The 24,041-nt window shown below is 35.5% G+C and overlaps 1 protein-coding gene across 1 annotated transcript in view; it reads right to left on the reverse strand.

Moving 5' to 3' along the window:
* The window catches only part of LOC128026185 (heme-binding protein 2-like), a 136,278-nt gene that overhangs the window by 82,291 nt on the left and 29,946 nt on the right, over positions 1 to 24,041 (reverse strand). The window lies entirely within an intron of this gene.

Raw genomic sequence — 24,041 nt, forward strand, 5'->3', positions numbered from 1 at the left:
GTATTCTGAATAACTATTGAATAGTTTATAGGATTATATTCACATTGGGTATGTTTGAGTTTGAAAATTCATGCTTTAAAAGTTTCTATCGATCTATACTTTGTAAAATGTATCATATTCTTGTGATAAAAATAGTCCAAAATTATACTCTGCAAGAGCGGTAAATTCGGACCATGAGACTGATAAGATAACATCTGAAATCTACGAATTGGGAGGAGAAAAATATAACAACCCATATATAACAAATATATAACAAGTTTTGTGTCCAAAAACCCAGTTTAAATGCTCAAAACACCATCAAATTATGCTTTTAGCTTTCCACTTTTAGTCATCCCTTTCAGCCATGCTTTTTGTCATTACTTTTTGCATTCTTTGAGCGCCCGTTCCAGTGTGCTTCAGCCTGCATGTCCACTGATACTTAGCCACGATAGAAGAAACGACACCTAACTCAAACTCAAATACTTTTATTCTTTTACTTTAGATTATTTTTTATACCATTGATAGTTTTGTGTTCTGAGTGCAACGCCCAACGACTGGCTTCCCAAGACGCCACTTCAATGACTACTTCCAGCCAATTAGAAACCTCGGGGAACCCCCTTTTCAAAGACAATGCAAGTAACTTACCTCCAGACACTGATCTGTACTGATGTATCTAATATAACTTTAAGCTCATTGAGGAACTCAATTTAAGGGTTAATTAAGTGACTGATGGCTGTTCATGTCTATGCAATTTCATGTATTGCTGTAAACTTGGGGTTTCACATGTTCATTCTCTTAAACCCATTCATCCTTAACTTTCTATCTTCCTGCAACTTGTGTGAATGTATGTGTGTGCTTATATGTTAGATTAGTTTATATGTCTTAGATTTATCTAATAAAGCCTTATTCACATTGAAAAGAGAAGTAACTTGTGTTTTGTGCTTAAAAGTTAATGTCTTAAAATGCCGATCTTGTTACTGTGCTAATTAATAGTGTTTTCACTATATTTTGGATTTTAATATCCATTGCAGAGTTGACGTTATACGGCTCATTCAATAAATTGCTGGCTGACTCAGTGACCAGACATAAGACAAAATTTCCAATAAAATCTTAATTGATTACCTTTGAGCTAAATTGACCTGTTTCCCTTACAACAGAGATGTTTTGAGCAAAATATGGAAACCGTGGAAAACTAAAACATTTCGTGTAAAAATAAATGCTACACTGCTCACTTACATTCAACATGGAATGCAGTAGGTATACAGTCTCATTCAGAAAACCAGCATGTTTTCAGTCGCAGCTATTCTTGTGTTCCTCACTGCTTCTTGTGTGCTTGAAATACAACTGTCCACCAGACAGACAGCTGGCAAGACTGCAAGAAAAGTGTGGTGCCTACTACGTATTGTGGAAAACAGATATGGTTGAGATATTAAACTAAATTAAAACTAAATAACTTTTTAATGCAAGAAACCTTGATAAACATTATGCCATGACACCAGAGTGAAAACAGTACTTCTTTGAAAGGGCACTGTCCTGACCAGCTTCCTTTTCTAGGAGCTTTATTGCTCTAGCTATCCTTAGGGAGATTTTTATAATGTTAATGTGTTCAGTGGCTTGCGCTCTTCCTGCCCTGATATTTTGTTGTTATTATGTTTCCATTTGTATCTGGAATGGTTGAGCAGTGGGCTTAGTGGCCCTGAGTGTGATCTTATCGGAAGTCATCCACATCTCATATAACAGCTCACATCAACTGTCCAATCAGCTCTTTCTGGCTAGCCAGCCACAGAATAGTCCCCTCCATAAGTTAACATCAATTATACCTCCACCAATTTCACTACCCACGGGGTAAGCTGTGATCATACAAGTAATTGGTCTGAAAGTGGTAATATGATTCATTAAGAAAGCTACATGGGGCTAACATTTTATTTTTATGTAAACCTTGGCAAATTTAGCTTACTGTATACCACACAAAGAGAAGGTATTATACAAGCTAAAAAATGTATAAATAAAAATTAAATAAAAGGGAGAGCAAACGCTGTAGCTCATATCCCAGTGCCATAGCTGTCATCTGCCTAAATTTAGATTAATTACTTCAGGGCCCTGCAAATTCACACAACATTGGAGGAAATGTGATTTGCACAGGAAAGAACACCTGATACCTTATATGATCAAAATCGACAAAGTTATTCCTTCATTTCCTCCTCCTACCTTTATAGGACTAAATGTAATGTATCTTTCAATCTGTATCATAAAGGTGGCTATAAATCACTGTGTTTAATGATCCTGCTGGATAGAAAGAAACAATAAACAGCATCTCAGTAGTGGACCCATCATTTCCTGTAAAGCTTAACTCATGCATGCCACACCAACTGTCTTTCCTTCCTTGTTGTAATCCAAACGCCTGTTCAAACCACCATAAACAGATAAAACAGAATGAGATGCACATTAACGAAGTAATTTTCACAACCTCATTGTATCTGCTCATGGACAGCATATGTCTGGTTGACGTGAACACCCTTCAGATAGTCTAAAAGAAAAGGTTGTTCAGATGAACACAGTGACCTGGAGCCAAAACTATCAGTTCCTTTTGACAAAAAGCATGCAGCAGAGAATGATGTGCTTAGAGACTTGTACAGTATGTGAAACTAAAAGTAAAAAAAAAGACAAAATAGCCTACTGGAAAAATGGCTGAGAATGAGTGAAGACCAGAAGGTTGTTTGGAAATATGCATTTATGTATGATGTCCTACTTTAGATTCTTCAGGGAAACGTGAACAGCTGTACACACACAGAGAGACGGTTTGTCAACATGTCAATGAGAAAAATGTTTCCTCGGTCATCTAAGCAAACATGTTAATTCCTTAGCATAACACCAAACACAACTGAGTGTGAAGACTAAGGCTTACATACTGAATCAACCTATCTTGCTGTATTTATATAGAGCTGACTAAATATCATAAATCTTTATGTGCCTGTCCAGAAGAGTCACAGACGACGCTGACAGATGAAGTCCATGGAGACATCAGGGAGGTGAGGGTCAAGACTGGGTTCATATCACTACAGGAATAATTATGAACCTGTGCACTCACGGATAACTGTATTCTTCATTTTGTTGTACACATAGGTACACACAAGTATAGTCAGGGGAAAGATAAAGGTAATACAAATCTAAATACTTAGCTATCAATCGAAGTAATGAGATAATATATACATTAATCATATTCATCACTGCTAATCACTTATTAATCATGGTTCAAAACACTTGTGCCCCTATAAAATAATGCTTTTTTCTTATTCTTATTCTGCACCACCTGCAAGCCTGCACAATAGTCGCTTTTGAATTCACAATTTTCTATATTCTTTGTAGTCCAAACCATATTAGGTGAACAATGCACTTGACATATGTTTTCTGTCTAAAATCCAATTAAATGTAGACTGGGTTCAGACTATGAACTTTACAAACAGAAGCACAGATTCCATCTCTCTGTCTGTGTGTGACTGGGTATAAAGCTGCTTTGGTTGCCATGGTAATAGTGTGATCGAGGGATGGGAACGCAGGTGTCAGTGAAAGATTTAAAGGCACATTCTACTGCATGCAGCAGATAAAAAAGAAATGATGTAGAGAATTAAAAGCTTTAGGCTGCAGCGGCATGGAATATAGTGCATTCTTAATATGGACATGCTGCTGGGACGATAAAGATCTGCAGCAAAGAGCCAGGATCACATACTAAATGTTCTTGGGACTATGCTGCATTCCTGTATAAAAGTAATCCAAAGGTTTACAAATGTTAGAACATTTTTCTCCATCACCCCATTTAGATTAAACGATATCAAGCAGGTGAAGACAGTGTACAAGTTACAGACACTACTGTACTGATAACATGGACTGAGCTGTCCTGTTGCACCTGATCAATATAAAAACTAAAACACTGAAACATAGTCGCTGCTGTGGTTATAAATCATTTTAAGTTGCTCAATTTATGTATGGTAACAAACAATAAAATCAGGATTTGTGACTCAGCTTCCATTTCCATTTTGTTTGATTATTCCTTTAATTAAAAACATATTGCAAGTTAAGTGAGCACATGTATTTTAATCTGTGAATCAGCCAATGAAACTATGTGGTTTATTTCTAGTCACAGCTGCAACGGCTGGGAAACATCAGAGACAAAATTTGCTTGGTTTATATATATGTAATAATGAAATCCACAAAATGCACTTAAATTATCCAAAACCCACAACATTTTAGCACTGCTGGAGCGAATTGTGCATGATGGCCACAAACATTCATATTTTTTTCTTAATCTCTGATCATATATCTTACAGAGGCAAAATAAATCATTCAGTGAATTATGAGATTTGAGGGCAGAGCCATGTGCCAAGCCTACTGCGAATATAACAGCCTGCTGTTAAAGGGCACAGAGGTCTATGACTTCCCCAGGCCACTTCTCTCCACACTCTCTCTTCCTGTGCTCTGCCTTATCTCATTACACAAATCACGTGTGACACATTACCTATACATTACTCAAGCAGACAGAGAGCAAACCTGTGCTTTCTTACCTGCTACTGATATGGTCCTATAACATACACTAAACGTACGCGGTTTCATTAGAAGCCGGATGCACAGAGAAAATCTGAAAGTCTTATATACAGATTTATAAAAATAAAAAAAATACTTCCTTAAATTTCACACAGTAAGGCACAATGTAGTGCTCTGAGCTCACTGTGACGTGATTCTGCTACAGGATGTCTGGTCCTGATGGTACATTAAACACTCAGACAATCTGAACTGCTCAGCCCTGACCTCATTGCCCTTGCGTAAGGCTCATTCTACACTACCAGAGACCTGAGAGACGAACACACAGAGGGGAAAAAAAAAAACGATCCAGAATTAGATTCAGTAGAAATCAATTGTACAGTAGCCCATAGCTCTGCAAATTGTGTTTTATCTATATTATTCTGTTTCAGGTTCTATGTCTGCCATATGGAAAAGGAGCACACACCCTACAGCTTTGTGTCAGTTTTATATATATACACTGTAAAACATTTCACATTGGTTAAACTTAAAAATGAAAGTTCACCTGCTGCCTTAAAAATGTGAGTTAACTTAAAGCTGCAGTAGGTAACTTTTGTAAGTATATATTTTTTTTACATATTTGTTAAACCTGTCATTATGTCCTGACAGTAGAATATGAGACAGATAATCTGTGAAAAAAATCAAGCTCCTCTGGCTCCTCCCAGTGGTCCTATTGCCATTTGCAGTTACTGACCGCTCCCGGTAAGAAATCAACCAATCAGAGCTGTGGTCCGTAAATTTGTTTGTGTTCAAAATGTAGAAAAATGTATATAATAAGCAAGTACACCATGAATCCATTTTCCAAACCGTGTTTTTGGCTTGTCCTGAATCACTAGGGTGCACCTATAATAAGTGTTTATATTCTGACTATTTTAGATTGCTTTGGCGGTACCGCGGCAGATTAACCCAGTACCTTTGTGATTCTTCATAGACATGAACAGAGAGAAGTAGTTCCGGCTACGATGTTCTTCCACAAGACGCAAGCAGTTCTGTTTATTAACCGCTAGAGCGTCAAAAGTTCCCTACCGCAGCTTTAACTTACAGATACTCGTTGTTTCAACTCAAGAAGTTGCGTTTTACAATTTAAACAAAATTATTTAAATTGTAATATATATATATATATATATATATATATATATATATATATATATATATATATATATATATATATATATATATATATATATATATATATATATTATATACACACACACACACTGGGATGCACAGGTGAAGTAAAGTTCAGAAATGATTAATCAAGCTCTGTGGTTCAGACAAGTCAAGTTTAACAGCAGTGATTCATTTTGACATGATTCATTTTTGACATCTGCTCAAACAGAGTGTCAACAAGATCCCCAGCAGAGATGCCAAATCCTTCAGCATGTCTTGCAGTGTTAGAACTAAACTGAAGGTGTTTTCTGAAAGTGCAGGGAGAGTCCGGTCTCCCGTTAAAAAAGAGGAACTGCACTGATACTTAACACCTGCAGTCGCACATTTCTGTTTCTCTTTACACCTCCACTTCACACAGAGATTTCATTTTACACTGAATACAGAAACCAAGGGAATTACAGCTAAACATTGTTTTTTTGAATCACCAGATATCAAGACTTCAGTTAGCCATGATGTTTGTAGCAGCAATGAGGAATTTCCTGTACAATGAAAATCTGTGCAATATAGTATTACTTTAGTTATATAAATATATCGACTCTCTGAATCTCACACACATTAAATGAAATATTAAATATTAAATTATTAATCATAATTAATTTATTTAATATTAAATATTGTTTTATTTAATTAAGAGGCAAAGGGTGACAAAAAAAAAAAAGTATAATGAAAAGCATTATTTGAATTCTTTGCATGCTAAACTTAAATATAAAGCGAAATGTGCCATATAGCCAACATCCTACACTCTTAACGAGACAGGCTATATTAATATTACTCACTCTCAAATCTTTGAGAAAAAGTCCTGCAGTCCTGGCCAACAATTTAGGGTTAAGAAGTAGTAAACCTCCTTTTGAGTCACAACTAACGACCTACAAAACAGAGAAGACAATGTGCCAAAAATGTATCAATAATGCCTAGGAAAGTCCTATTAAAAGTCATCGGCTTCATTATGCCCTGCAGTGCAATGAATAGTAGATTGAATTCTGACTCATTCTGATTCATATTGTGTCCCTGAGATGTGAATATTCCCACATTTTTGAAAGTAAATGGCATTGACGAGAGTTTTTTTATTTATTCATTTACAATTCAGTTTTTCTGTCCTAAATGGTTTGATCCCTCTAGGCTGATTGTGTTCCATTTTGTCCCTCCTCATCTTTCTATGTCTGGGATTTCCCCCTCAGTACAGCATATTGAGGTGTTGGAGGGTGGACAGGAGAAGGAGGCGACGTGACATTTGATGGTGGTGCTCTTCTGGAAGAGCTTAGAGGAAAGCTTCTGCTGATATGACCGCAGTTGTTATGTTCGGTCTCTGTGGGTAGCACAGGGAGGTAATTGTGCCTCACCTGCCCCATATACCAGCTGCCATTTCAGACAAGCCTCCTAATCACCTCTTACTCCTTATGATTCTCTGCTTCCAAAGGCACAGAACAGGAACTAAAGAAACAGTCCGGACTTAGAACCAAATGTCTTCTTTAGAATGATTGACAAGTAGGGAACACAGGGAAACTGCTCTAGAGATAGGATATAAGAAAACATTTGCTTTCTTTTAAAACCTTGTGAGCTGTCTGACTGCATATTATTCTCATGAACCCTCATAAGTGACCAATTTTTGTTATTTAGGTGGCACATGGAGTTGTTTGCATGTCTGTATTCAATAGAGTTTGATTAAGGATTCTTAAGCCTATTCACTCCAATATGAATGTTATAAATCTCAGTCAAGTTTTCACATGTGATTTGTCCAGTTGGACCAATGTGTAAAAAATAAACATCATATGGGCTGAATTAATATTACATTTTACTCTGACAGTAGGTGACACTTTTAGAAAAGCAGAAGTACATCGGTTTTCCTGGTTACTAAAGTACACAAAGTAGCACTGCTCAACTTCGTTTCTAACCTACTTGACAAAGAGAAAGAAAGTAAAACAATATTTAAATGTTTTCAAACAGTTGTTTGAATCTTTTTATGCTGGTGCATGGTGTTTATCAAATACTGTAATACCAAATACAAGACAGATTGTTTTGCTTTCTATTCACTGTTGCTTAGTCAAATAGTATATACGTTTTGTATCAGTCTGAATTAACAGCAGTTCATTCAAAATAAAATGGTTATAATACTGAATTACGATTACTGTATCGATTGGCTGAACACCAATATTCCATCAGTAGGGTCGATGATGAATATCCTATGGCAAAACATTTTAAACTGATGCATAAAAGTAATCCTTTGATCCTTAGAATAGACGGTATTGATCATGTGAATATGACTATTAAGAGAGGCAAATGAGGACGTAAACTAGAGAGAGACATTTTGAATTTATAAAGGCCAATATGTGTGTGTGTGTTCGTGTGCGTGTGTGTGTGTGTGTGTGTGTGTGTCTGAAAGACATCTACCTCAAACACTGCAAAAGCAGAGCTGTTAAAATCATCAAGGACTCCATCCACCCCAGTAACCATCTTTTCACTTTGCTGCCATCTGGTAGGCACTGCCGTAGCCTGATGGCAAAAACCAAGAGAGTTAAGAGGAGTTTCTTCCCCCAGGCAATCATGCTCTTAAACTCAAAACCAGCCTCTTAACATCTTCACGTCTCACTTTATCAGTAAGATGTTCATCATTTACTACCTCACATTGACATACTGAAAGTGTCAACCTGTTTACACATTTGCCTCTTGTACATCCCTAGGTATCTTAATATTTAAGACTACAGTATAATGAACAAATGCACATTGCCTCTTGTACATCCCTGGGTATCTTAATATTTAAGACTACAGTGTACTTTCATGCATATTATATTCCATTCTATATTTAATTCTACTGTATACATATTTTTATGTTTTATTCTTATATTGTTTACTTTTATTTCATTCTTCATAGGTATATTTATGTATTTTTTCATCTGTGTTGTATTCTTTAATAATTGCACAGTCCATGGAGTGGACCTGACTCACATTTCACTGCTGGTTATATATGCTCTGTATAATGTAATGTATATAATTTAATATAATATTTAAATATAATGTGACTAATAAAAATCTTGCATCTTGAAAATATTGAGTACAAAAAGTTTGAGAAATTTCAGAGCTGCCCTTTTTCACAAAAACATGTATTCCAATATACATATAATTTTCCAATGCTGAAACTCAGTTCCTTTAAGGTGTTCCGGAGCGCCATTTGCCTAGTATATTCTTTACTGGTTTTATTGAGCTGTATGACTCTGCCCATCTATCTGGTCCATATCTCACATTAAAAAGACACTTATAAGAGCAGTATTTTCACAGCGCTAATTAAAATGTTAATAGTAAAAAAAAAAAAAAAAAAAAAAAAAAAAAATGTCTGTCCATGCATGGTGGGAATGTTCATTAGCTTCCAAAAGTGAGGAGGCCTCAGGGGTTCTTATACACTGTGGTTTCCACCATACTAGCTGATAAATGGCACTTATAAACCTCTCAATTAAGACTCAGGCTTGTAAAAGGTCACATGGAATTGAATAGCAGGTCAGCCTAGATATTAACATATTAAACCAGGACTGAGTGAAATGTCAGCGATCAGTCACCGCAAAACAGAGAATTTCTGTTCTTGAAGACACGAAGGTGACTACACACAGTCGTACACAAACATACAGGTCTTTGAGTGCACTCTTAGTGATTAGACTCTAAGGAAACACACTGGAAAGAGTCTAGTATTAATATTACTACTAATATTAAACAGAATAGCACTGGGTCATACTAGGAGTGTCCCAGTATATAGCCAACAAGTAATGTTCCATGAAGCAGCACAGGGTGCGGCTCTTAGCGTGCATTCCGCTTACCTATTTAAAATGATTTTTACCGGCATTTTACTTGATTGCACCCACTCTACATACCAGACGCCCATTTCATTGAAAATGATTTGGACGCTAGCAGGTAATTGTTTCCAAGCTGCTCTCTATGACACATATCTCTTTTGCTGCCAGCTGCCCCATTCCACTTTTCCTACTATATGCCTACTGATGAGGCTTTTCCCATGCATCATGGTTATTTAAAAACATGCTTTTTGATGCACCTTTGGTACTAGCTACTTTAATGAAAAGTGAACTGTAATGATATGGGAATTGAACATTGTCTTTGGGATTTCATAACAAGATCTTTTGGCTTTTAGGATTTTACAGAGTTAATTTTTTTAATTATGTGTATTAATGTGTGTATTAAATATTGTGTTCATCGCTTTAAATGAACTCCTTTGTATGTGTGTATACTGTATATGGTGGTACTTTTTTTTTCTTTTCTTTAACCAGCTTAGAACTAACAAATAGCTTATAAAATTAATAAAGGCCTCAAAACAGCGCCAGGAACTTTGGTAGTGTTGCATTCATACATCAGTCAAATCGTACCACAGCTCATTTGGATCTGGATCGAGTCCCCATTAAAATGTGGGTCTTGGTCTGCTTGTTTTGTGCACAACATCTTATTCAGCATACATGCAATTCTATAATAATCACTGTAAATAATATGTAAAGAGGCCAGCAACAATTTAAACAAAGATGGATGATTCACTTCTTATATCACTATCCTAATGATTCAGGCTTCATTTATACTGCAGACATGACTTAAATGTGTTTCTTCCTCATAGATCTGCTTTTTCAACATATCAGCCATGTGAGGTCTCTATAATCTAATGACATTATCAGTCACCATTACTTCCAACTCAAGGCAAAGACTCCATTCTTCACTAGTGCTTCAAGGCTTGCTATAAACACAAATTAAACTACACAAGTCAGACCTCTGCAGAACTGTCCATACACACTCCAACCACACAATGTCTTGTACATGCAATTTTTCTTTACATTTAAATGACCTTTGCCATAATAACACTTGAATTTAATATTTTAAAGATTAAATGTTTTAATTATTTAGAAATTGTTAAATGTAATCTTAAACCTGAAACTATTTTTATACCTTACATTATTATGTTATAATGCAAAAATTCACTTGTTGCATATATATATATATATATATATATATATATATATATATATATATATATATATATATATATATATATATATATATATATATAAAATGCAGTGTTTAATTGCCATTTAGACAAAATAATACATACATTTAATATTGCCCATTTCAGAGTTAACTTCAGAGTATACTATTCAAATAATTTATTTATTTAAATAAAATTAAAATGACTAAAATAATATAATAGTAAATAAATTATATTACAGTAACACTTGGCTATATCAGTTATCTGCCAAAACATTAAATAATTACTAGCTTAACAGTATAAGCAATCATTTTTTAATTGGAGTTGGTTAAACTATTTTTCCCCATCTGAATATGCATAGCCAAATACAAACAATCCAAATCCCAATCACAAAAACTCTCCAATCATTTCTACATTCTGCATCTCAAAATGGTTTTACAACCATAGTAAATAAACTTTTTATGGCTCAGAATATAATAGTTAATAAAAGTTAGCACACTTTTTGTAAGGACACACTGATGATGGAACACCTGGTTCTTTGGTGCGTGTGTTTCTGATGCTGTATAAATCAAATGCTGGAAAGCACAGTGAGCATGAGACAGCAATTACGCAGCATGCAGAAAAAAGGCTGCAGGATGCTTTATGCAGACACATACACACCCATACACCCCACAAGACTGTATTTGAAGCACCTAGCTGACATGTTGACAGTGTGGCCAAAAGCCAATCACATTACAGGTGAATTATCCCTTTATGAAACAGCTGTGCTAGCAGAAGCCCTCCACTATCCTGGGTGATAACTAGATTTAGTTTTCAAACATACTCTTTCATCTGCAGTCACATCCCCAGTGGTCTTATACTCTCATCCGACATTTAGCTACATTCCCTGTTCGTCCCTCTATATTAGAGAGCAAAGTACAACACAAACTGTCTCAAAAGGGTGTGTGCAAGAAATAATTTCATTATTTATGCACTACTTTTGAATTCCAAACACCTCCTGGGGCTATTCCATTGCAATTTTTTTCCACAAGCGTGTGTGTTTATGTCTGTGAGAGAGAGAATGTGAGAGCATGTTACAGCTTATGTCAATTCACATGGGTGTGTAGGGAGAGAATGTGAGCGAGAGCCTTAGGCTTTGACCCTGTGATAGACAGTACGGCTAATGAGGGCTGATGCATGTTGCGGGGTATTTTTTTAAATTAGGAACACTTGGATATTTTGGCACTCACAGAAATGTAATTATATATATATATATACATACACTGTAGTACATATCTATGAAAGACCATTTCTGCCTCAGAGTAAAAAATATTTAAAGGCCTAATTTAAAAGACAATAATAAGATAATTTCAAAGTTATGAAATGAAAATATGGCTCAGATCGTCTAGTTTCATGAATGGTCACAACTGTGAGAATCTGGCATACACCACCAGAAAAATATCTGTTGTTTCATCAAAAGATCGAATCGAAATATCTTAATCCATTCATTAATCATTTACAATAAGATCAATAACATGCATTTAGAAAACAGAATATTTATTTGTGCTCTACTTTAACATCCTTAAACTTTACCATATAATATAACTTTTTTTCTGTAAAATTTTCCTGGATCTGATTTATAAAGACCAAATATTTGTTATCGTTTCACCCCACATTCCAATTAAAAACAGTGACCTTTAGATTGCAAGTCTGGGAATACAGGCAGTGTTGTGCAGCATGTTCTTTGGCCCTTAACCCTACTCTCCACAAAAACACTGATGGATCTGGGGCACGCTGTCCCTTGCCCACTCTCAACCTGTTCCCAAAATGCATCAGGCCTGCTCCCAATCCATTCCCCATTAGATTAGGATAGATATGTTCTTCCACTGACCCACAATGAATATTTGTTAATGGAGCATAACATACAGTATATATATTGGATAATTAGCAGCAAAATGCAAACATATTAAATAGAAGGAAATGGCAAACAATTTTGAGCTTAATGGAAAACTGAAGGAAACTATGTAGGGTAATGCCGGTTGAGCAGCTAAGAACAGCTCCAGGGCAAAATCATGAACCTCTCACACTTGTCTGAGAAAACCGATGAACCAAATAGCACGACATTCCTGTATTACACAAATTTTACAGCACATTTTCCAAACAGCAAAACAGAGAGCGTTGCAAATTAACTTATACGTTTAGCGTTTATGTGTGTGTGAGCGTCAGAAATGTTTTACACAGTTTTAACATTGTGTAACATATGTACGACATTAACATTTTACAAGCAACCTCAGCACAAGCTTATTATTTATGATTATTATGAGCACATCTGACTGAGAGCGAGAAATGAGCCACACATATTCTGTTACAATCTGTTTCAAATGACAAAACTTTCCCCGTTCAAAATAAATCCTAGATAGATTCACAGGAATAATATGAAATGAAAACGAATGATTGGAAACAGACTGCCAGGCACAGTAGTTAGACATCAATTACTCTCATTACACCCAAAAAAAGAAAATAATAATAATTTAATTTAGTTAATTTCTCTAATAATAATAATAATAATAATAATAATAATAATAATACTATAATACTAAAGTATAGTGTTTTCTTTACCCAAAAGAAAGGGAAAAAATAGAGATCTAATGCTTAGTCACAGCCAATACTACGGAAGTTCTAAGCGGCCATGCATTATATATTTTTTTCCTTTTTGTTTTCTCGTTATCTCGACATAACGAAGTTCGTTTTCTCGTTATAACGATTTTTTTTCTCGTTATCTCGACATAACGAAAGTTTGTTTTCTCGTTATAACAACATGACAGTTTTACTGTTGCTATAGTAACGAACTCAACTTTGACAGGCATCTGATGGACAACCATGCAGGTGCTCTTACTGTAGCCTATATCTCAGCAAATTTTGCTTCGCCTAGGTAATAATGTCTACAATACTCTATATAAATAAAGGCTGATCAATCACTGTTGATTTTTCCAGAGACAGTACAACAAACGTTTTGTTTTTGTAATTAACATATTTAAATGGCAACACCGCGCCATTAGAGCTGCTTGGATTAAACTCACTTTTCATTTCCCCTTTATTTGAAATAAAATTATATATAATTTGTAATTTGTAGTAGTCATTATATGATGTGGCAGATATCATGTGTGTTACAAGCTTCTGTTTAAAAAGAGTGTTCATGTGTACGTGTATGTGTGTGTAGAAAAAACGATTACAACATTATAGAACAATTAAATTAATTGGATTAAATTAGCCTATGGATTTTACATATACATCACATTTCTCATCAATATGGTTAACAATAAAGATTAGTAATAAGGGAAAGAAGCAAATCAGCCTACATTGTTAAATCCCGTCCTACTGTAGATAAACAGAATACAGTGATGTCAACCTTGGTTTTGATAAGCAGTTATTTTATGACAAATAACGCGTTGGTGAAACTCATGCATCTAGCAGGAACTTAATACACAAAATATTCATATTGATTCAAGCATTTAACATTTATGAATTAATTAAATGTCAGTAATGAACAAGACTGCACAAATTGTAGCGATCACGAGGAAGGTCCATGTACAGTAAAGTGGACAGTGTACAACACCCCATCAGTTATATTCAGGTCTATAGTGCCACCTGCTGGCGCAGTTTTGTAACTTCTTAGAGAAAACTAAGTCGTTATAACGAGAAAACGAACTTTGTTATGTCGAGAAAACAAGAAAATTAAGTCGTTATAACGAGAAAACAACCCTCGTTATGTCTAGATAATGAGAAAATTAAGTCGTTATAACGAGAAAACAAAAAGAAAAAAATAAATATAATGCATGGCCGCTTAGAACTTCCGTACAATACAGCATAATGTTCACTAGATTTTTGGCCAATTGTAAGCTACTTAAAAACAAAAAAAAATCTATCAACACTCTAAACACATCAAAAATTATTTTTAAGATATTTAAAAATGTTTGCTGCATTGTAAAAAAAAAAAAAAAAAAAAAAAAAAAAAAAAAACACTTGTATAAGATTGCGTTTTGAGAGTGAAATAAAATAAAGTAAAAACGTTAAGTTGCAACTCACATCGCATTTTATTAGCCCTATTAATTTCCAAAATAATGAAGGCTTAAATGCCTGAAGTTGAAAGCAAAATGTTTACAAACAATATAAAAACAGTTATTAGTTTCTCTCCAAAACAAATCCTAAAGTTTAGGCTATGAAGACGTCAATCCAAAAAAAAAAAATTATCTTAAAGTGAAGCTGATGCCTATCTTTCATTCGGCACGAATACAAATGTTTCCATGTTCCCGACGTATCTGGATGCTAAAATTTTATTTATTATATAGTGTTTGTACTTTCAATTATTATTATTTAAAATAATCTTGTTGGTAAATGTGCTTTTATAGCTTCATGGTTGCTTACGTCAACCCGCCCCTGACATTATGCTCTTCCATGAGACAGATTACACATGATATTCAGAGTCGCTTACACTAAACAAGTTCCCCAGTGTTTTCGACACAGCTCGAGTTCCCGAAGAGGAACAGTTAATAATCAGTTAAGGAGCGCCGGTTAGGAAAAATAACCGAAATTAACATCCCTAGCAGAGATGTATAGTAACGAAGTAGAACTACTTCACTACTGTACTTAAGTACTAAAAGGCGGTATCTGTACTTTACTAGAGTATTATTTTTTCCCCTACTTCCACTTTTACTTCAGTACATATTTTCGATGAGTTTAATACTTTTACTCCGTTATTTTTGTTATGTGCTGCATCGTTACAATTGTTACGAATGTTACTAATCATTCCATTAAAAACCCACATTACCACTGCCAGAACTGTAGATGGCAGGTTTGATGAAACTGGCACATCATTGAGCGAAGACTGCGCGTGCTGACTGAACTGCTGTGAAGAGAGAGATGAACAACGAGCCGAGCCAGATAATGACTCGTTCAAGAGTCAAGAACCGGTTGCATCGGTTTCCGGATCACCAGTAGTTCTTTCTGACAGTGATTCAATAAACAGGTTGAAGAAAACAGTTCACCGGTTCTTTTGCGCTCGACGTAATGACGTCATTGGCGATGATTGCAAGCCTTCGGTTTACCTGCGCTCATAACACTAGCAAAGAAACAGTTCAGAATCAATCACCAAAAGAATCAGTTCGGTTCAGAGTGTCGGTTTGCTTCACGCTGAATCACACATGTGCAGTATCATCAGCTCCTCGGTTCTCGAATCGGACACGAATTCGTAAACTGTTCTTGACTCGTGAACGAGTCAGTCTGTTGTTCATTATCTGGCTCAGCTCGGTGTTCATCTTCAGTTCTCTCTTCACATCAGTCCAGTCAGTGTACTGTTTGAGTAAATGAATTACTCCGGGATATTGGCTTGTTTTAACTCATAGGGCGTGTCAGCCACATTAAACAAGTTAACAGTTTAAGTCATTTGTGGATTAATGCGTATTGGAGACGCGAACCATTTAAAATGATTCAGTTCGATTTGGTGAACTGTTTCAAAAAGATCCGGTTACATCTAATGATTCGTTCACGGACCAGATATCACAAACTGCTTTGTTTTGGACGTCTTACAACAGACACGAAAGAGTAGACAATGCTGAATAAAGTCGTAGTTTTTGCTATTTTTTATATTTAGCTAACTGACCCTCTGATGTCACATGGACTACTTTGAAGATGTTTTTCTTACCTTTCTGGACATGGACAGTATACCGTACACACCGTACACACTCTCAGACTAAATCTAAAATATCTTAAACTGTGTTCCAAAAGATAAACTGAGGTCTTACATGTTTGAAACAACATGAGGGTAAGTTATTAATGACATAATTTAGCAAATTGGGCGAAATAACCCTTTAGTCTGTTTTTTTGTTTTTTTTTTCTGTTTTTTTGTTTACAAAAAATAATAACTACACAACACGATACTTGTACTTTTACTTTCAGTACTTGAGTAGCAAATTTTAAAATAGACTACTTGCAAGTTGCAATACTTAAGTACAAAAAAATGTTGAATACTTTAGTACTTCTACTTAAGTGTGGTGTTTAAAGAGCACTTCAACTTCTACTCAAGTCACTTTTTTGATAGAGCACTTGTACTTTTACTCAAGTATGGGTCTCTAGTACTTTATACAGTACATCTCTCATCCCTTGTCAGTAACTTCACAGTGCAAAGAATATAGAATAATAGTAACTGTATAATAATTAACGATATATACGTCCGAAAGTCAGAATCCAAATTTCATTCAAATAATTATTTTGAGGTTAATACAGCAAATGAAAACTGTTCAACTTCCGGGAAATTTGAGAAGCTCCGCTGGGTTTTTTAGTTCCCCTCACTTCACAAAAAATAATTTCAATTAACAGTATTTAGAGAAGAACATGAATTACAAATATAAGACGCTATAGCAATATTAACGACAAACCAAAACTAATTAATGTAGGCTAAAGAGAAATTGAAACAAACATTGGGTCTCTCATTCGACAAAATCTAATGTTTCTGTATTCGCGATGTATTTGAATGCCAAATGATTATAAAAATAGCCTAGCTATGTTTACAGTGTTTATTATAGCCTAATGTTTGTAAACATTTTGTGTCTGCATTATGTCCATTTCTGAATTAAATAATCTTTTTCTTTTTTTAAAAACTTATGTTTCTCTCTCTCTCTCTCTCATACATTTTGCTGCATTCATGCGCATTCAGAAACCGGTGACTGTGAACGAATCAGCAAAGCTTGGACGAGCTTGAATCTTTCTCAGACATTTCCAAATGTCAAAATTGGTGTTGTGCATCTATCTGTGCATGATGGTGTCCAATGACTCCGGTGAGCAGAGCTTCACAAAGTTGGGAATAGTTAAAAGAAAGCTGCGGTCCTCAGTTGGGCAGGAAAGGCTAAGCATGCTGACACTTGAGTGTCGAATGCACATGCACCAACGCCGAGAAAATACTAGGCCCTTTTTGCGCTGCAGCATCAGGCCCAATTTGGTCTTAATCCGGCCCTGAAGACGGTGCATTGCCATTGAGACTTGCCTATGATGAGTACACAGCGTCTTGTCTTCAGCGTCACATTTGCATATGCCATACTACTGGATTTGTGACTGGTTGGCAGCAAATTTCTAATATTAAATGGAACAGTAAAATAAATTTTATTAACCGGTTAATGACCATTTCCATTTTTTTATTCTGTTCGGAACTATAAAATGTTATTCCGTTTCTGGTTCTGTTCCTGTCAAAATTTCGTTCGTTTCCGTTTTTTTTTTCTTGAACCGGTTTAGAGTCCTGTTCTTTAGTATGCTCTGCTATATACTGCACATTTTGGCAAGCCTAGCAGGTCATCTGCATGTATATGCATACAGACAAATATACTGTACACTGCAGAATTAGTAAGACTAGCAGTATGCTCTCTAGAACTAATGATATTCACTAAACCTTCCTGTAAAACAAACTACTACGTATTACTGTTTGAACAGTGTTTGTGTTATAAGTAAGTGACTGTAAACAGGTCAAAGCTGTGCATGTGGTAGCCCTTCCGGTGACCCATCTGTCTGTTCTTCTGTCTCCCCCGCTGTGTCTCTCTCTTCTTTTCTCAGTGGTTTGCTCTAGGTTATCCCTCCCTCCCTCTGCGAGTCTAAACAATGATTCTGTAATGAGTGAATCACAGTTAACAGGCCGGAGCCCTGGGTCCTGTGGCCATTCCGGTGACTCTTCTGTACTCCCAACCAATCAACATAATCCGTTGAGCTGCGATAGGGGTCAAATGACCAGAGTAGCTGGCTTGGAGTCCTGGAGCAGGGCCTAAACCTCTCTCTGAGCATTTGGTGGGGCACAGCGTGGCCATATGTCTGCTCTGAATTTTGAGACCGCTGCTGGGCCTTGGAACGTTCAATGACAATGTGTCTCAGAGGTCAGCTTGAGTCACCTCACTGGATGACTTCATTATACCCTAGAAAGTTGCACAAACTACCTGGTAAACACAGAACAGAAAGTAACCTGCTAGAACTATTTATTATGCTGCAATAGTTTAATCATTTTCCATTTAGTCATATCCCAGTTATTTTATTCAGACATAGAGAAACTGGAATCATTGTCTTAATCTACCATAGCAATAAGGTTAATATGCTTTACATGAGCATACAGTACTTAACTGGAATATGAACAAATTCTGATTCATGTGCATGCAAACACAGAAAATGATGCATTCAGCCTGGAACTTTGACACAGCTGCCTCCAAAATCTAATCGCACCAAGCTGCTTTGATGCCGCAGAAACAGGCACAGCACATGGAGATGCATGTGTGCATTATACAAAACATATGTACACCAACTGCACAAATGAGGAAAACGTACACTGACGCAATTAGAAACATGAGGCTTTAGAAATGCCAATGCAAAACACAACAAATGAAATAAAGAAAGTTGCAAAGCAAATGCTAAATACAAGCTATGTGAACTATGTTATCAGATTACTACAGTGCACTACTAGTTGCATTGGAATTATACGTAAGGTTCTATCTTACTTTTTTGCCAAAATTGAGTTATTCAAATATTCTTATTCTGGGTCAATTTATTTACATTATGCGATTTTTTATTTTTATTTTTTAAAGTTCTGTATATTTTAGGTGTTTTTATTTAGAAAATGAAAAATGAAAAATGAAAAATTAAAGGAATAATGTCTGTAAAAAAAATTTTTTATTTTTGCCAAAAGTTTCAGGATGTAGTCCTATGTAGTGCAAGTATTTTTTTCTGTGCAAAAATGATTATAAAATATCTGATGACTCAATACATGCAATTTACCTTTAATCCACAGAGAGGTACTGTTTGTATGGTTGAATATGGTTGAGATCACAAATTAAGAGCTAGATGATGTTTAAGCTAAGGGATAAGGCTGAGAGCTGTGTCTCTAGGAACTTTCAATGTCTTGGAAATCTTCATATAGCCTTAGCCTTTCTAAAGTAATACAATATTTATTCTCTTTAGCTTTTGTGAGATCTCTGTTGACATTTTTGCTACTTAACTTCAACACATGCATGGGCTAACTTTATTTGTAACGGCTCAATCTAATTCTGTTTTTAGTAGAGTTTCTAAAAGCTTAATTGTGTTTTGAGACGGTTTTATTCCCCACCATGCAAATAAGTGATTTAAAAACAGCAATGTTGAATAGGGGTTGAATAATTATGACATAGCAGTATTATTAAAAATTCTTATTAATCAAAATTATTACATTCTATATTGACAGTATCGATTTTAATATGCCAGTGAACTGTTATAGATGCAATTTTTATTTTATTTTGGATCTTCAGAAAAGCTTGTATTTGTAAAGTACTGCAGTCTCTGGGGGGTTGAGTAATTTTGATTGCAACTGTATGTATGTGTAACTTTTGCACTGTGGTTCTGAGATTTTGAGTTTCCAAAAAATGTTGCATACCATATAAAAGGGATATGGGGAACAAGTCACTTTCATACATGAAAATGACAGAGACCCAGGGCCGTTTGAAGGAATTTGGGGGCCCCAAGCAAAATGGATATAGAGGCCCCCGACCCCCACACGCACGCAAAGCCTACAGGAACCACAGCATAGCCATACAGTTTAAGTTCACCCACACTTTATATAAATAAAAAAGATTAACAGTGCAAATACTGCTTGAAAAAATAGTTTGGTGGGAATTCAATAGTGATTTGCACTGTTTTGTTTTCTAATAATATGACAGCACACACTTATCAGTTTAAACTCTGGGCTGTGCAGGATATCAGCTATAATTATAGAGCTTGTGGTACCTTGTGCTATATAGAGGAAACATCAGCACTGAGAAGTGATGCATCTGTTGATGTTGAGGATGAAGTTGATGGTGTAGCTGGGAAAATAATTGAAGAAAAAAATCTGAAATTACCTGTGAAGTACGTTTTACCATTTCACTGTTAGCATATTGAAAGAGGTCACTATTAACAGCTCAGGGGTGCGTTTCCCAAAACCATAAATGATAAGTTAGATGGTAGACACTTTGTAATAACAATCATTAATAGATGGTAAATTGATAGTTAATGAATCTTTAATCTTTGTCATTTAACTGTTAGCAAACAGTATTTTTACTTATCTTAAATTTTTCGGTAAACTTTATAATATGTTAACATTTCCATATTTTGATATTAGCAGGGAAGGGATGCAGACAGCTGCTTTCACTACCTATGCTTAAAAATGTTTGATGCACGGAATTTATTGTGTGGTTTTCATAACCCCCATTTGGTAAATAGATTATCACGGTGGAATAGTATAGCATGCTATTTGCTATGCCACTTTCATCTAGGGCTATAGCTATCAAATTTGTTAGTAATCGAGTATTCTACCAAAAATTCAATCGATTAATCGAGTAATCGGATAAAATGTGTTTTTGCTTATTAATATTAATTATGCATAGAATGCAATGCATACATCAAAAATAAACATTTAATTATTATCCATTGTTTCTCTGTTTGTACTTGTACTGTTAACAATGACAATAAAGTTGACAGATGAATTAAGTGCATTTAAGTGCCATTCATTTGGGGTTTTAAATAAAGCATTTTCTGAGATGCACATTAAATATTAAATACAAAACATTAATTTAATTTATATTTTAATTATTGAAAATTAAGCAAACTTAGCTTTTTGGTAAACAATGGGGATTTACTATTAAAAATAAAACATGGAAGAAATTTTGTGTGATTAAACCTTAATAATAAAAAAAAACGTTAGATTTTTTTTTTTTTTAGTAGTAGACTATGTACAGAACTGCTGAACAATAGTAATACAGCTCTGGCAAATACTTAAAACAGGACTTTTATTTTGACGGGTTGACGTACCTTTACAGTTCTGTGTATGCGATGTGACGCTAGTTTTATTCAAATCAAACGGTCAAATGCTCATGAACTGACTGTCAGAGCAGTTCTGGAGATGTTGTTCATGTGTTCTCATCTTATTTAGTGAGACAGCAGACGCTGAAATTACCGCGAGTAGTCAGCGACTACTGAGAGGGGCCGCCTTGAGGGGTATCCCGATAACAGTGTCATTACACGTTACTGTATTGACGATCAAAGGGGCACTCACACAGTGTCGTTGCATTTTATTCTTAACCAGTCGTTGTCTTGGGGCCCCACGCCAGCTCGGGGCCCCAAGCAATTGTTTGGTTTGCCTGCCTTGTCGCGACTGGCCTGCAGAGACCCTAAATGTATTCTAAATGTATAATATCAAAATTCCATCAAATTTGTAAATGGGGATTTTTCGGAAAAGGTCAAATGTAGATAGAACCTTATAATTCTAAAAAGTAATTTTCATCTTGCAAAACTTTAACTGAAGCAACAATTTTCAAGAAAAACAAACAGTTCATTACACCCACCAATCATTAGCCTACATATCGGGTCTAAGCTACTGTATATCGACCCTGACCTATAACAGGCATGGATCTGTAACTGCTGCAATAGCGTAAAACTCTCCTGATATTTTAATAACAATTACAAAGAAATTAAAAAAAAAGCATATTCCATTACCTTTTAAAACTTTGTATGGTTGAGCAGATGATTTTACCATCACTGTCATCAGAGCGCACTTAAAGTGTGTTTTACCAGAAAATCTTTGAGGTTGTGGAAGAAAAAAAGCACAATATCATAAAATGTTTAATCAGAGCAACTGAGAAAAATCTGCAATGTTAAGCCAAAGACTTGCAAGATGACCCGATGAAAGGAGGAAAACAATTTCAAAGCAGTGTGTGAGAAGATCATTAGACAAGTATTGCCTTTATGTTGAGACATCTTGTAGAATACCACTCTTGATCAAGAAGAACAAAGGACAACTTGAACTTGATAAAAATCATGTGTGTAGACTTGTGGAGCTCTGGAGGAATGTTATATGGAGTGATGTGACCAAACTGGAACATTTTGGACCCATGGATCAGCGGTATGTCTGCTGCAAAAAAGGCAAAGCTTATAAGCAGAAGAACACCATCTCCATCCTCAAACTTGGAGGTGGATCAGTCCTGTTATGGGGTTTCTTTACTGTAGAAGGAAGTGGAAATCATGACCGTATGAAGGACATCATGGATTCTTTGAGGTATCAGGCCATTTTGACAAGAATTGTGATGCAATTGGTGGAAAGACTGAAGCTGATGATCAATGGACTTTCCTGCAGGACAGTCATCCCAAAGTACACATCCAAATCTACTACTGCTTGGTTCAGGGATCAGTCAAAGAATTTTCGTAAGTGGCCTGTTCAGCCTCCAGGCTTAATTCCCATTTCCATACCTGGTTGAATTTGAAGAAAGCAGAATATTTATATATATTTTCACCATATAAAAATTTTACTTTTATTAGTTACACTTTGTAGTTACATTTATCCCTCAACACCAGTGCAAAGACGGTTTATCACAACAGCAGGTTTATTATCACCCTGAGCTTGTACTTTTATTGTTCAGTAACTGCTCAGAATGGAAAGCAGTGGAAAAATAACCAGAGGCAGCGAGGGCAGCCGGCCCACATATCTAATCACCCTGCCTGGACTTTTCATATTCATGAGTCCTTGGATCAATACAGACGCCTTCTGATCAGCTACTGGAGGAATTCCCCCGTCTCCATCTATTATTTGGCCTTTTAAAATGTAAGTGTGTTTGTAAGTCAGAGAGTGGAGGAGAAAAAGAACAAGGGATTGAGCTTGCATGATCAGAAAATAAAAAAAGTTAGCTACAGATGGACAGAGGAGAACGGTGATCTGTTTCCTAGTGTGTAATCCATACAGACTCCAACACAATGTGTTTTGTAGATATAAAATCACACTTAAAGGTAGATAAATTACGCAACATTGACTAAATCTGTGTTCTGCTGGAGGATTTATTTTGTATTTGTATTTTTTTATTGCAGTGTGACTTAATTGCTTCAGTGCTTTAGAGCTGTTTGTGATGTTTTGATGATGGAGCCTCGCTCATTAATTTTGTCTGATGTATGGCAAAAGCTGCTTGACAAAATGATAGATTTTTAAATCAAAGCTTTTAATTACATCAGGGATATGCTTCAACCCACAGAGAGACTTAGAAGCCCCAGAATTCCTCTTTTTGTCAAAAGAGGGAGATGCTTGAACAGCTTGACAACATTGGCTTACAGTATATGCCTTCAGTGCATTACAATTTCAGAACCATGTGGTAAATATCTTAATATATCACTAAAAGCAGTAGTAGCAGTATAATTAAGAAAATATTATTCTGTTCTAACCAGCATATTCTGTTTAACTAGCCTTGAACTAATATATAATTTAAATAAATTATATATTTGTAGGCCAAAATAACTAATAATTGTCTAATTAATAATACTACTAACATTTTACACACTGTATAATTTTAAATAT

This window comes from Carassius gibelio, chromosome A13 (assembly GCF_023724105.1).
Source record: "Carassius gibelio isolate Cgi1373 ecotype wild population from Czech Republic chromosome A13, carGib1.2-hapl.c, whole genome shotgun sequence".
NCBI classification, from domain to species: Eukaryota; Metazoa; Chordata; class Actinopteri; order Cypriniformes; family Cyprinidae; genus Carassius; species Carassius gibelio.